The following is a 12,465-nucleotide window of genomic DNA, read 5'->3' as shown; positions in this document are numbered from 1 at the left end:
CCAATAACAAGCACGCCCCATCACAAAGTGAGCATGGTGGTTTAATGCTCTTCCAGGGCAGACTATGCGCAGAGCTCTGCTGAAGAGCTCTAGCATGAGAAAAAGACCCTGTATTTGTTCTTTGAATAACAAACATTTAATAACATGCTTGCACTGTGTTTGCTTGAAATTTGTCTCTGGTGTCTCCATAGATGGGATACCAGGAGACAAAAATGCCAGGAAAGTGTATTGTGCAGTGTGTGTGTGAGATGTGTAGTATGTGTGTGTGTGTGTGAGGGTGCAGTGTGTGTGTGCTGTGTGTGAGTGATGGGTGCTGTGTTTGCGTGAGGGTGCTATGTGCATGTGAGGAAGCTGCGTGTGAGGGTGCTGTGAGTGTCAGGGGTGCAGTGTGTGTGAGTGAGGGTGCTGTAAGTGTCAGGGATGCAGTGTGTGTGTGAGGGTGCTGTGAGTGTCAGGGGTGCAGTGTGTGTGTGAGTGAGGGTGCTGAGAGTGTCAGGGGTGCAGTGTGTGTGTGAGGGTGCTGTGAGTGTCAGGGGTGCAGTGTGTGTCTGAGGGTGCTGTGTGTGTTAGGGTAGTCTGTGTGGCGAAACCGACCTCGCTACGTGTCCTTGGAGGGGGCTGCTTGCCCGCCTCTTGCCTTTGGACTACGGACCAGACTTTATGTGAATGTGTTAACCCAGATAGCTATACCATGGAGCCTATTCATATAATGAAAGACTATGGGAAAGACTTTAGCTCCATGGCAATTGTACTGTGTGAATAGGATCTGCGCGCTATTCGGTAGTTTTGTGCGCTCAGATCCCAGCTATCTGGGGATATGTGAAATGTCTGTGTGTTATGGATAAAAAGTAACTTTCTGTATTTTAAAGTGTTTTATGTCTTTCTGTAACCATGTGGTTAATGGAGTCTGTCTCTGTGCTGGAGATAATTGGATTACTTCTCCAGCACAGAGAAGGCTCTGTAAAAAACGGTCTGAGCTGGAAAGCTAGGGGTTTTAAAAGATACTTTACTGACTTTTGAACCCCTGGTCTGATCCATGCCATTTTTTTATATGTTGTTCCCCTGAATGGATTGATTGTGGATATGTATTTTTATGTGAATGTGATGTATGGTTTTAGATTTATGAAAGTTGTGTAAAAAGTATATTTTAAACTGTATGCATAATGGGATTATGTGTCACACTAAGGGGAGGGGATGTGTGGGTTGCACCCGTGGCACTATTGGTCATTTTATGCCTCCCCCTGGGTGTGGCCTGTATGTGTGAGATGGAAATAAAAGCCAGGCTGGAGGAGCCAGTCCAGAGTTCCTGTTTTACCCTCAAAGTGAAGTGTCGTCTCATTATTGGGGGAAGGATTTATTGCATGCTGTTCCAGTTGACTGCTAGGAGTGTAAACCTATTCGTATGGTTCCTATTCAACTGTCTACAGCATTCAGAGGCTTGAGAGGATTTATATGCTTCTTCGGTTTGGTGATTGTGGTGTCTGCCAGAGTGCTTGGAGTCCTCAGGAAGCGCTAGGAGCATCCTTTAACGGAGGTACCCAGTCGGGGTGCCATGCGATCCGTTACATTGGTGGCAGCGGTGGGATGGCGTCCTAGTGTGAGGTAAAGCAGCTCAGAGACACAGTTCATTTGGATTACAAAGGGAGGGCAACGCTAGTACCCGTACAGCGCCCCTATCTACAAAAGAAGCAACGTCGGCAGGGCAAGCATGGCGCCCAGTTACAGTCAACAGGAGTTTGACGCTATGATGAAAATGCTGCTGGCTTTCTTTGGACCAGAACCCCCGGAGGAGAAATACATACAGAGCACAAGGAAAACAGCAGCAGCGTATCTGCAGGGTCGAGCAGACAAAAAGGCAGTTGAAGGTGCCGTCCTTCCTCCACAGCGGCAGTCTACGGTTCAGGGAGAGGAGCCAGTTATCCCCTCTCCCCAGCGGCTGAAAGTGTGTAAGGGAGAGGAGTTTGTTACCCCCTCTCCCCAGCGGCAGCTTAGCACACCAAGGGGAGATAGTAAGCCCCTCACCAGCGCAGATGGGACCGTGGTCTCTGCGGCCAAGCTACAGGGAGCTGAAGGGGCCGTCCTTGCTCCCCAGCGTCAGTCTACGGTTCAGGGAGAGGAGCCTGTTATCCCCTCTCCCCAGCGGCAGCTTAGCACACCAAGGGGAGACAGTAAGCCCCACACCAGCGCAGATGGGACCGTGGTCTCTGCACCCAAGTTACAGGGAGCCGTATGGTTCCTATTCAACTGTCTACAGCATTCAGAGGCTTGAGAGGATTTATATACTTCTTCGGTTTGGTGATTGTGGTGTCTGCCAGAGTGCTTGGAGTCCTCAGGAAGCGCTAGGAGCATCCTTTAACGGAGATACCCAGTCGGGGTGCCAGGCGATCCGTTACAGTCTGTGTGCAAGATGAGTACAGTGTGTGTGTGTGTGTGTGTGAGAGGTGCAGTGTGTGGGTGCTGTGTCTGAGTGATGGGTGCTGTGTTTGAGTGAGGGTGCTATGTGCATGTAAAGGTGCAGTGTGTGTTAGGTGCAGTGTGTGTTAGGGTAAGGTGTGCAAGAGGAGTACAGTGTATGTGTGAGGGTGCTGTGTGTGAAGGGTGCATTTTTGTGCTGTGTCTGAGTGATTGATGCTGTGTTTGAGTGAGGGTGCTATGTGCATGTAAGGGTGCAGTGTGTGTGTGTGTGAAGTGAGGGTGCTGTGAGTTTCAGGGGTGCAGTGAGGGTGCTGTAAATACCAGGGGTGCAGTTTGTGTGTGTGTGCAAGTGTGTGTGTGTGCTGTGAGTGGCAGGGGTGCAGTGTGTGTGTGTGTGTGTGTGTGTGTGAGTGAGGGTTTCTGTGAGTGTCAGGGGTGCAGTGTGTGGGGGTGCTGTGAGTGTCAGGGGTGCAGTAAATGTGCTGTAAGTGCCAGGGGTGCTGTGTGTGTGTGTTGGTGCTGTGAATGCCAGGGGTGCAGTGTGTGTGTGTAAATGAGGGTGCTGTGAGTGTCAGGGGTGCAGTGTGTGTGTGTGTGTGGGTGCTGTGAGTGTCAGGGGTGCAGTGAGGGTGCTGTGAGTGCCAGGGGTGCAGTGTGTTAAATGTGAGAGGCACAGAAGGATATTGATACTTTTGGAGAGAGTTCAGAGGAAGGCTACTAAACTGGTTCATGGATTACAGGATCAAACTTACAAGGAAAGGTTAAAGGATCTTAACATGTATAGCTTGGCGGAAAGACGAGGCAGGGGGGATATGATATAAACATTTAAATACATAAAGGGAATCAACACAGTAAAGAAGAGGACTATTCACAAGAAGAAAAACTGCCGGCAAACAAAATAGTCTTAAATAAGAGGGGCAAAGGTTTAAAAATAATAATAGGAAGTATTACTTTGCTGAGAGGGTAGTGGATGCATGGAATAGCCTTCCAGCTGAAGTGGTAGAGGTTAACACAGTAAAGGAGTTTAAGCATGCATGGGATAGGCATAAGACTATCCTAGCTATTAGATTAGTCCAAGGACTGATGAATGTATTTAGAAAATTGGACAGACTAGATGGGCCGAATGGTTCTTATCTGCCGTCACATTCTATGCTTCTATGCATGCTAATCTGGATTGAAAGACCATATAAATGAAGATATTTGTTATGTAATTATCAGAATTGGGTGATATCTGCTTGTATTCACTTGCTTTGATTAAGGTCTGAGTGTCAGGGGTGCAATGAGGGTGCTGTGAGTGCCAGGGGTGCAGTGTGTGTGTGAGTGAGGGTGCTGTGAGTGTCAGGAGTGCAGTGTGTGTGTGGGTGCTGTGAGTGCGTGTGAATGAGGGTGCTGTGAGTGTCAGGAGTGCTGTGTGTGAGTGAGGGTGCTGAGAGTGTGTGTGAGTGAGAGTGCTTTGAGTGTGTTAGTGTGAGTGTGATTATATCCCCCCTACCTTCTTACCTTTAGCCTGGGAGGGGGGTCCGTGCTGGTGGTCCTAGTGGTGAGTGGTCCTGGTGGTCCTAGTGGTGAGTGAACTCTAGCCTGTGGGGACCGGGAGCAACCACGCTCCAAATCTCGCGAGAGGAACCTGGCGGAGAGGTAAATTAGAGCTCCTCTGGGTTTCTCTCCTGTCTCCCTCCCTCTCTCCCCCAACGGCGGCTGCAATATACTGCATGTGGGCTTCTGAGGGAGCTCTTTGATCACACCACCGGCCTGCCATGGAATGCAGCAGGGCCGGCACTCGGATAGTGCCTGCTCTGCATAGACCGGCAGGGGAGATCCTGTGATCCTGTGTGTAAACTCTATGTATAGTAATAGGTAAAGAGAACTTGGCAGGATATATGGAAAGAAATTGGCTTCACCAGTCCTTAGGGCGACTGGAATTCTAAGGAAAATCCTCCAAGGAGGCAAAAGAAATAGCAGCCTAAAAACAGATGGAACCCAGAGTAACAGATAACTAAGGTAGGACAACATATCCATAGATTGAGATTGCTCGCTGCTTGGGGAAAAGCCCAATAATTCAGCCAACTTCTCAGAAAAAAACAGAGCTCTTTATGCACTATCAATCAGAGCTGTCATATAGCAAATTTGTGTTCCATCCTTGAAATCTCCCTTGCCACTACGTGGATGTAAATCTCTTTCAAATAAGTGTTTTGGAGGATAAGAACTATATTCCAAAGAAAGGGCCACAGTCATACTGACCAAAACATTTCCAGTATGGAGACACCCATTGGGATGGATAACAGTTGACCAAAAGTAAATAGGAGATTATGGCTTGTCTATTTTAACAAAGAAGCATTAAACGGACACTCTGGGCACCGATACAGCTTTAACGCATTTGACAGGTCTTGGCCTCATTAATATGCCACATTTTTTGCACGCTCAAACTTTTATAGTTTTTGTCATGAAGACAATAAATATTTGGCAGAATGCCTCATCATAATGCCTCCCTCTTAAACCATGCCCTCTCTCTGCAGAAAAAGGCTTTCCTTATTAATATATTAGAAACATAGAAACATAGAATGTGATGGCAGATAAGAACCATTCGGCCCATCTAGTCTGCCAAATTTTCTAAATACTTTCATTAGTTCCTGGCCTTATCGTAAAGTTAGGATAGCCTTATGCCTATCCCACGCATTCTATATTCACACAGCCCAGTCACTGATAGCACCGATTGTTCCGAAAACAATCCAGCGTTAGTAGGAGAGGTCAGCCAGGGAGGCTTATAGTAAGGAGATCACTGTTTGCAGTGTGTCTGCAGCCAAGCTGGGAATTGGAGCATTCTGCAAAACATTTCTTTTTTTTCTGCAAAACTATAAATCTTTGAGCATGAAAAAATTACAACATACTAATGAGGCAAAAATCTATCAAATACATTAAAGTTGTATTGGTGCCCAGGTGTTCCTGTAAGTTCCCCAAGATCTGGATGGATGGTTACAGACTGATGTAGTAAAGGAGTATTTATTTCAACTGTCGGGGCTGCTCAATCCCACGGCAGCTATCACAGGTAAACCTCGTCAGGGGAATCATTTCTACCAAGCAATTCTTCTCATTTTATTAATCCACAAAGAGCGTCCAGTTTCAGAATTATTTGACATCAATGTAAATATTAAAAAAATATCTGGGGGGCGTGGCTTGGAAGCCGAGGAAGATGGCGGCGTAAACCCGAAGCTCCCCACAAGGCTCATGACTTGAACCTCGTCAACGACACCTAATTGCCCCAAATATGGGCAAATCACAGCGAGCATCACACTCCACGAAGCCCGCGGACACCCCGAGGGGGAACACAAACCCGTCCATGCGGCGGTTCCTGACAAACCCGACGGACCGGGATACTCAGGCCTCCAACGACTCCTCGGCCTCAGACGGGGCCCACTCACCCACCCTGACTGGAGAGGAGGCACTTACCGAGACACCCTCTCTGAACCCCACGGATTCCAACCCAGAATGGATCCGCATCCTCCGCAGCTTACCCACCAAGGCAGACCTAACGAAGGCAAACAATAGCCTCCGCGCTTCTATTTCAGAAGAACTACAAACCATGCATGAATTTTGCGGCCTAAACCAGAGGATATCCTCGCTCGAAGCGGACTGTGACCACAAGCAAGCGGCGCAGTCTGCTAATACCGGGGTCATACAACTTAACACCCAGCGGATGCAACAGATAGCGTACCACATGGAAGACCTCGACAACCGAGGTAGGAGACAAAATATTAGAGTTCGAGGGATCCCAGAAGACGTAGATGAGGCCACCCCACTACAATCCACTTTGACAGGGATCTTTAATGATCTGCTGGGGCACACAACACAGGTACCTATCGAACTGGTGAGAGCCCACCGGGCACTTAGGCCGAAAGGCCCTCCAGGGAGCATACCCAGGGACGTGATATGCTGCCTAGCAAACTTTCAGTTAAAAGAAGAGATATTGCGGAAGGCAAGGGAGAAGGACAAGATATTTATGGACAACACTGAGATCCAGCTATACCCAGACCTCTCCCCCACTACCTTGGCATACCGCAGGGCGCTACGCCCATTTACTAGACAACTGCAGGCGAATAGAGTCAAATACCGTTGGTGCTTCCCAAATGGACTCCTGGTCCACACACCAAAAGGCCCATACATGATAAAAGAAAAGGCGGATATGGATGCCCTGGGGAGGGAATTGCAGATTGCACCGGCTCCACTACAATGGCCGGATCCCCTAGCCCTCTATACTCCCACCGATGGCACGAAGACCCACACAGCAGGTAGCCAGATCCCGAGGACCACCCGCCAACAAGCGACTGGCCCAATGGGCCTCTGAAAGGAGGTAGAAGCAGCCATCATAACAGCCTCATCAGAAAGAAAGACTACCCCTCATGCACTTGGACAACTGTTTTTTCTTTTTTATGCTACGCAACGACATACCACAATACCTCCTGCCACATGTAACCCACCCACTAGCACGAAACGGCCCTGGACTTCCAGCGTACGGCTGCAGATCAAGGGACATCACGGCTCCTCCGAGTAACCGCAAGTACCGTATGCCACTGACCGCTAGGTCAAAGAGACTCCCACAACTCTCATACCAGTGCACCCCACATGGGGGTTAGAAATGCTCCTGTCACCTATAATGTTATGTTACTAGAAACAAATAACTGTGTCCCTACCATCTCACATACTCTGTGAAAAGATCAGATATATTGAAAGCTAGCCTTATGCCCAGAGATTATGCGCCCGTTCGTGGGCCATTAAGGTAGACTCTAATCTATGGGTAACACAGGCACCTCATACAAGTGCACCCCACATAGGGATCAGACCATGCTCCAGACACCTTCTAGGATATGTTCCTAGAAACCAATACCACAGGGCGGGGGGGGGCGCATGTTTATGTTGTTGTGAAATGTGATATACATGACATATTTTGGGGCCGGGGGACAAGAAGGGCTGACGACCGGCGCAGACAACCGCACCCCCCACAAACCCAGTGATGACCTACCCAGGAGCTGGCGGGGGGCGGGGGTCCGCGCCGCTCGGATATTAAGCAAGGAGGGGGTGGAGGGGAGGTGGGGCTCCTGCGGTACCATTGGGTACGAACGGGAAGTAAGGGGAAGTAATAGGAGAGCGAACTCCATCCACGAGTGCATGATAAACACACCAGTGGAGCCGCGTACGAATATTAGAAAAGCTAGGGGAGAGGGGACGTTAACGGCTCTAAGACGGGGTGAGGGACTGGGAGAGGGGGAGGGAACACAAATGCACACAGGAGCTTACCATAGGGGAATGATGGGGAAACTGGAATACGGCAAAGGGGCCACAGGATAGGAGAGTATTGGCTGGAGGCCGTAAATAGGGGCACCAATGTAAATAAGAACAGGGACACCAGACTAAGGAATACTGACTGATGAGGTTAGATGTTACTGCTGAGGGTAAAGCCTGTTTTTTCATGTTGATGCTTTGCTTTATGTTAGATGTGAAATTATGATGTTTATGTTTTACTTGCCGCACAGATACATAGCACGTCCAAAGGCGAGGACGTACAGACAACATACCATCACACAGAGCCACACGGGAGACGACATGGGACTTTGACAGACACGTGAAGTAACTTTGGGGACTGGATCGCACAGCGACTAACCCAAATAATACCACACACGAATAGACACGACAGGAGACCTCGGCTCTCCTTCTACTCCCACTAGGGACAAGCGCCAATTTCAGGTGGGCGACATCTAAGACCCAAGAGAAGACAAGGGTCTCCGCTACCACCTAGACGCGATTACCCTAATGCCGACACGTCGGCGGACACTACAGACTACACACACACACCTTCCTGAACCTACCTACAACCAACCAAAAACCCCCCCACCCCCCAAACAGCAACAGCCTGGGCACGAGACCGATAGGGATCTACCCAACATGACCTTGACACCAGCTAACCTCACACTGGTCACCATAAACGCAAGAGGGTTAAACAAACCCGAAAAGAGATCAGCTGCCCTAAAAGACTTCCATGCCGCAAGGGCGTCAGTAATATTCATTCAAGAGAAACACTTTAGAGAGGGAGTCAGACCAAAGCCACACAACCACCACTACCCCACAGGCTATTACAGTGATTACCACGGGGGTAAGGCCCGGGGAACGGCGATACTAATACACAGAGGAACCCCATTCCAAGAGCGGGGCCTACAAACAGACCGAGAGGGTAGATATGTTCTATTGAAAGGAACAATCGCAGGACAGATATACACCTTTGCCAACATATACGCCCCCAACCAGAGACACCACAGATTTCTCACGGGAATCCTCCGTAAAATATGGGAGTTCGCAGAGGGAATACTGATAGTAGGAGGTGATCTTAACATAGCCTTAGACCCGAAATGGGACACGTCCACAGGCACCACGCATATCCCAACACAACATCTGACCACGATCAAAAACCTCTTATTCAAACACAAACTTATAGACAGCTGGAGAGCACACCATCCAGATGAACGGGACTACACGTTCTTCTCCCACCCTCATAATTCCTACACCAGAATTGACTACTTCTTCCTTACACACTACTTCCTTCCTCTTGCACTGCAGGTGGAACACGGCACGGCCACATGGTCGGACCACGCCCCTGTGACGCTCACGATTGCGTCTCCGCTATGCAGACCTAAAATGGCCAAGTGGTGACTTAACGAACACCTACTCTCGGTGCCAGAGGTAAAAACTCAAACTGGAATAACCCTTAGAGAATACTTTGATATTAATAAGCCGTCCCAAACATCCCCACCGATAGTATGGGAGGCACACAAGAGCGTTATCAGGGGTCACTTCATACAAAAAAGCGCTAAACTGAAAAAGCAGAGGGAGGCAGCCATGGCAGATATACTGACTAAAATCCAGTAGGTGGACAATCGAAACAAAACAAAACAGACACCCGACTTACAAGGCCAGTTACTCTCCCTACGCAGAGACCTAACTAAAATGCTCCAGACGCGATACCACAGGGATGCATTGCGACACAAAGCCTTCTTTGCATTGCACGGGAACAAAAGCGGCCGGCTATTGGCAAGAATGCTCGCTAAACGCCGGCAACAGACGTACATAGACCGCATCAGGGACAATAAAAACACACTACATAGGCTCCCCCACAAAATACAAGAAGCTATTAGAGCATATTACGCCAATCTATACACACTCCCCGGCCCACAAACACACCGCGCGGACAAACACCTGACGGACTCAATAAAAGAATACCTGACCCTACACTCAACACCCACATTAGATAGGGACACGGCAGAGCTCCTGGACGCGGAAATAACACTGGAGGAACTGGCCCTGGCAGTAAAACAGACGAAAATGGGCAGAAGTCCGGGCCCGGACGGCCTACCGATCTGCTACTACAAAACATATGCCGATATATTATATGCTCCACTTGTAAATACATTTAATGCCTTGAAAGAGGGAAGCCACCTCCCCAAGCAGTCCTTGACAGCGCATATCACAATACTACCTAAGGACGGTAAGGACAGGGAACACTGCGGGAATTACCGTCCTATCTCGTTAATAAACAGTGACCTCAAGCTACTGACCAAAATACTAGCCACCCGACTCCAGACACACATACCCACCCTGGTACACCCGGACCAGGTTGGATTCATAATGGGACGAGAAAACACCATGCGCACCCTCACACTGATGCACAGCGGTAAACGCGCCCCAAGAGGCCTTCTCCTGCTTTTCCACGGACGCGGAGAAGGCATTCGACAGGGTAGGATGGAAATACATGTTCCACACACTCGAGCACATGGGACTAGGCCCGGGGCTTAGGGGATGGATAGAGGCCCTATACACACAACCCTCAGCACAGGTGATTGTCAACGGCGCCCTATCGGAACCGTTCGACATAAAAAACGGCACACGGCAGGGATGCCCTCTATCCCCGATCCTTTTCGTCCTGGCCTTAGAACCACTGATGGTGGCCATCAGGAACAACCCAGACATCACAGGGATGCTAGAAGGTACAACCCACCATAAAGTCACGGCATATGCTGACGACCTACTGTTCTATGTAACCAACCCAGAAATCACCCTCCCAAACATACTGAAAACATTTCAGGAATACGGGCAACTCTCCAATTTAAAAATTAATCTAGCCAAATCATTCATACTAAACGTCAGTATCCCAGAACACAGGGCAGAACCACTACGCCAACATTACAAGTTCCAGTGGGCAACACATAAAATTAAATACCTAGGAATATGGCTAACGAAAAAGGAAGGGGACCTATACAAGGAAAACTTTGTGGCCATGCAGACAAAAATGTGCGCAGAAATGCAAGAATGGGCATACCCCCACATCTCTTGGCTGGATACAGGTGGTGAAAATGAACCTCCTGCCACGCCTACTCTACCTTTTCCAAACTATCCCCATCCTGATCCCCCGCTCATATTTCACCTCACTGCGCACGGCCCTAACCCATTACGTATGGAATGGGAAAAAACTCAGGCTCCGTCATGCTCTATTGACCCAACCAAAAGACAGGGGAGGGCTGGCATTACCAGACTTCAACCTCTATTACAGGGCATGTCATTTCATGCGGATAGTGGAAAGGACCAAACCAGGCACACACAAACTTTGGAAACAGGCGGAAGAACAGGCAGCGGGCACTCCGGCCGCGATACTGCCATGGCTGCCACCAGGTGCCCCACTGGGAAACGCAAAGCAATCCCCCTACACAAACGCGACCCTATGGGAATGGAATCGCACAAAAGGGAGACACGGCCTTACTACATACCCCTCCCCCCTCCTGCCACTCACACACAACCCTGACTTCCCAACGGGAGCAGACCCAAGAGCATTCAAAGACCTAATTCAGGACCCGCTACCCAGACTTCTACACGTCCTCACAACGGCAGGCACTAAGACATTAGCAGATCTGCGGGGCACCACGGAACATACACTCCTGACACGCCTAAAATACCAGCAAATTAGGAGCTATATCACCTCCCTCCCACAGGGACCGATACTGACGAGAGCAACCACCGCTTTCGAGAGCCTTTGTTTAGACCCTCACCCATTGACACACGGAGTCTCCATACTATACACCCTTTTACTAACATGCATACCGACGGAACACCCGCGATTTATGGGAAAATGGGAGACAACTCTGGGTCACACGCTAAATGATGAAGAATGGGAGAAAATATGCTATCTTACTCACCACTGCTCCAATTTTAGCAAGACACAGGAAACGGCCTACAAATTACTGACACACTGGTACTACACTCCAGCGACACTACATACACGAATCGCCTCACACCCCCCTCAATGTTGGCGATGCGAAGAGGCAATGGGCACACTCCTACATATATGGTGGGAATGTAAAAAGATCACACCGTACTGGAAGGAAATACATAGAATACTAGGCCAGTACTCGGATGACCCACCTCCATTCAGCCCAGCAGCCATGCTCTTACATCACACCAAGGCTCCCAGAACAGCATATAAACGTTCACTCACCATACGCATTCTGAATGTAGCCAAAGCCATCATACCCCAATATTGGAAGCAACAAGTGACCCCTCCACTAAAAGTCTGGTTCGCACAAATGGAGGAACTAAGATCCCTAGAGGAACTCAATAACTCCGCAAACGACACCTCCCAAAAATACCTTGACACTTGGACACACTGGATATTACAAACGTCCAAGCCAGAATTCATTAACACGTTAATGACCCTGCCTTAAATATGACACGTAGACACTTCACTGACAGTGAGTCAGGTTAACGACAGCCCATAAAGATAATGGAGCCTCCCCTCGCAACCTCAGCACACCAACGGTGAGCTCTCCACCGTCCACCCAAACAGAAATAAGATACATAAACACACGACACCCTAAGCGCACCACCGGCGCGGGGACCACATAGGGGGATACAGACTGGATAGCTAAGCGGACAACACCTCAGAGGGACAGAGGGGATGAGGCGCTATAACCGAGACACCCACTAACCAGACACCCATGGAAGCTGGGAAAGGGG

The sequence above is a fragment of the Pelobates fuscus genome, chromosome 13, assembly GCF_036172605.1.
Source record: "Pelobates fuscus isolate aPelFus1 chromosome 13, aPelFus1.pri, whole genome shotgun sequence".
NCBI classification, from domain to species: domain Eukaryota; kingdom Metazoa; phylum Chordata; class Amphibia; order Anura; family Pelobatidae; genus Pelobates; species Pelobates fuscus.
Note: the sequence above shows the minus strand (reverse complement) of the source record.